At 35.5% G+C, this 3,388-nt stretch overlaps 1 long non-coding RNA gene across 1 annotated transcript; it reads right to left on the bottom strand.

Annotated features, from left to right (window-relative positions):
* Positions 1–455: 455 nt before the first annotated feature.
* Positions 456–1,472, bottom strand: LOC132160515 (uncharacterized). Its single transcript, XR_009438026.1, has 3 exons — positions 1,391–1,472; positions 1,260–1,310; positions 456–721 (listed from the first exon to the last, which is right to left on the bottom strand). It is a non-coding gene; the product is annotated as an uncharacterized LOC132160515 (long non-coding RNA).
* Positions 1,473–3,388: the final 1,916 nt, after the last annotated feature.

Here is a 3,388-nt window from a genome sequence, read left to right on the forward strand (position 1 = left end):
GTTAAAATAGCTAATTTATCTTTTTTTTTTTTTGCATGAGATCAGGTTGGAAGATCCATTGCATGATGCATTGTCCATTGTGTTTCTTCTTGTGAAATGTATCTTTTGAACATCTTTGCGAGCCGGTTTTACAGATTAAAAACAGTCGAATTGATCCAAAGATTCAATTCCAATTAATCATTTGCAAACTGAATTTTGCTACCACCGTTATGTTCCAGCTATACATTTTTGTGGTTTGCAGTGAAAATTTATCTGAGTAAAAGTAGAGCCTATTAATTTTATTTTAAAAACAGTGACATTAGTGAAAGACAACCCTCAATACTTGTGCAAACCAGAAATATCTCAAAACTTGAAACTTTGTTACTAAACCCGTCTGATACTCATATATTTAAACATGCCATAATATAACACAACATATGCAAGCTACAAGTAAATATCAACATTTAGGTGATTAATAATACAAATGATAACATATGAAGTCTTGTTCTACAATGTTGTAGCAATGTTCAAATGCTAGATGCAATGCTCATGCAAGCTTGACTTAAAACTCTTATTTGAGTGCTTGCACGATTCCAGCCTTTAGAAACCTGCTTCATGGGTAAACTAAGACACGGAGGATGCGTGGTGTGCTGGTGGAGCACCCCAGTTTTGTTCCTTTGTAGATTGGGTTTTTGTGTGCAGTCTTGCTCATGGCAATTCTTTGGTGGAACAAGATAGCGCTCTGTTTACCAGTGGGAAAGTTGAAATGGGATAAGAGAGATTTGTTTAGGTTTTGTCATGTGTAGTCAATTTAAGTTTTGCAAGCAATTTATTGGTTTAATCTTACAAGGTTCTGCCTGGAGAAAGTATGAAAAATGAAAACCAACCAAACAAACAAGCAGCCAAGGAACAATTGCTTGAAATCTTGACGTCCTAATTAGATTGGCTCTTATTGCTTTAACGAAAAAACATAAACAGAGGGCTATTTGCATCCTTGTGCCTTCCGGTTTTGCTGGAGTGCTCATATTTGCTGCTTTAAAATCAATAAGAAAAAAAAAACATTCATAAACCATGCTCTAAATAAAACACTCAAAAACATAAAACGGCCTTCTGTGCTTGCTGCAGGACGTACAAGGGCATTATCAGTCTGTCAGCGAAGCCTCCCTTAACCACTATTTGCATCTTTCTGTTATTCCTTATCGGGGTGCATTCAGTTTGACATGCATTATGACTGATTCTCCACTCTTGTCACTGATTAAATTTCCATTAGCCATGCTTACCAGTTGTTGTGGCCCTGAGAGCTCCTGAAAGATGTTCTCCAAATATGATTGCTGGGAAGAGAGCAGAGGTGGAATAATGACACAGTAACATGATTTTAGGAAGTGCTCTGTGTGACGGCTCCCTTCCTCACCGATTCAGTCTCTCCCTCACACGTCCTTGCTCATTCTTCCTCTTCTCTGTGTGGAGTTGCTTCTCATCTGACATGAGCACAGCAATAAGGCACGTACATAGAAAAAGACAGAAAGCGTGTACGTGTGTAGGGGGTGGTGTTAAGAGATCTATATAAATCCTATTGTGCCCACACACATACACACAAACGAAAATAGCCATGTGTGGTTTAGTTTAGAATTAGATAGTTCATTCCTCACTGTTGTGTTATTCTAAACCCATATTACTTTTTTGTGGTCTTTTTGGACCCATTTGGTCTTTTGATGAATCTTGGCATCTTTTCCATACAAACCAAAATTTCCATACTCTAAAAATAACCAAAAATTCTTAACAGAATTTTATTTTATTTATTTATTTTTTAATGCAGTGAGCTTGTAACTTGAGGCTAGATAATTGAGTAAGTAAATGCTGATTCATGAATGAACCAGTCCAGCGATTCATTGATGAACTGTTCCATCCAATTTGTGAACCATATCAACCAGTTCATTCAAAAGTATAGCTTAAATGAACGATTCTTGCGCTGATTCAGTTCTTAAGTCAACTCACTGAGTCAATGATTAGTTTGAGGTGGTTCTTGGATTTCACGGCTCAACAGAAGTTAATCAGTGAATAAAGACTTATATTTGGTCTATTTCTCACACAAAGCTATCGTATTTTAGGCTGAAGTGATGGTTTGAATTTTAATACATCTTGATGGATTTGTTTATGACAAACACACAGCTTTTCACAAGTTAACTTGTTATGAACCATGGATTACTGTGGTGTTTATATCAGCTGTTTGCACTCTCATTCTGAAGGCACCCATCCACTGCTGAGGATCCACTGATGAGCAAGTAATGTAATGCCTTAGCTGAAATGGTCATGAATTTATATGTATTTTTTAAAATGGAAAAATAGGAGCATACAAGTTTTGAATAGCAGAGTGAAATGCTTAAAATGAGTAAGTAAATAATGAAATAATTTATATATATCCTCTGCCCTCATCATCTCAGCCTGTATGTTAATCAGTTTCAGTATGGAGATAACATAAAATGGCTGCTATTTGAATGAAGCTAACCATTATTGCTGATGACCAGCAGGATTAATTAGAGGGAGCAGGATGGGCAGCTCGGAGAGCAGTCTCTCCCTCATTAATCCGCTTACAGGTGATCTCCTGCCACTCTCTCCCCCTCCGTCTGCACATGGAGAAGAACGACGAGAAGCCAACTCACACCAATTCATTCTCATACAGAAATCACATCCATGAAAGAACCTCCAGTGGAGGACAGCGGTAGATAAGGAAAGCAAGAGACTCTGAAACGCAAAGATTTAAGGAAACTGTGCGAACTGGGAGAACTTGTGTAAAGGTGGCATCTTCTGTGCTGAGAGACCAATGAATGATGCATCTGAGAGACTTTTTAAGGTTTGTTTTCAGCACATTTTCTCCAAGTTCCAAGTCAAAGCAGCATCATGTAATATTTGTTGTCATTATTCATAATGGGACTAAAAATTTAGGTGCAACCCAAATTCTAAATTAGGCTGATATTATGCTAATGTAAATCTTGCTCATGCATGAAATAGTGTGAACAAATTATTTTATTATTTTTCATAGTTTATCTGATTTTCAAGGCTACTTAAAATACATTTTAATTTGGTAAAATAAATATGTAAACATTTATGTAAATTAATGCAAGTTATATTATAATTAAAGTTATATTATAATTAATTAAAATATAATAATTAAAATAAATAACATTTTACAATTATATATGTATTTTTATGGTTAATGCAACACACTTTCATGGCAATTTGAATTTTCTTTTTACTTTCTGGGTAATTGGTGAATTTGTACAATCTATAATTTGTACATTTTCATAAAACTACATTTCCACATTGTCCGAATACAAGCAATGAGTTAAACACCCAAAAATAATCCATTAATGATTGTTAATACAGCAGGGAGGATCACTGATCTATGACT

Source organism: Carassius carassius, chromosome 17, assembly GCF_963082965.1.
Source record: "Carassius carassius chromosome 17, fCarCar2.1, whole genome shotgun sequence".
Classification (NCBI taxonomy): Eukaryota; Metazoa; Chordata; class Actinopteri; order Cypriniformes; family Cyprinidae; genus Carassius; species Carassius carassius.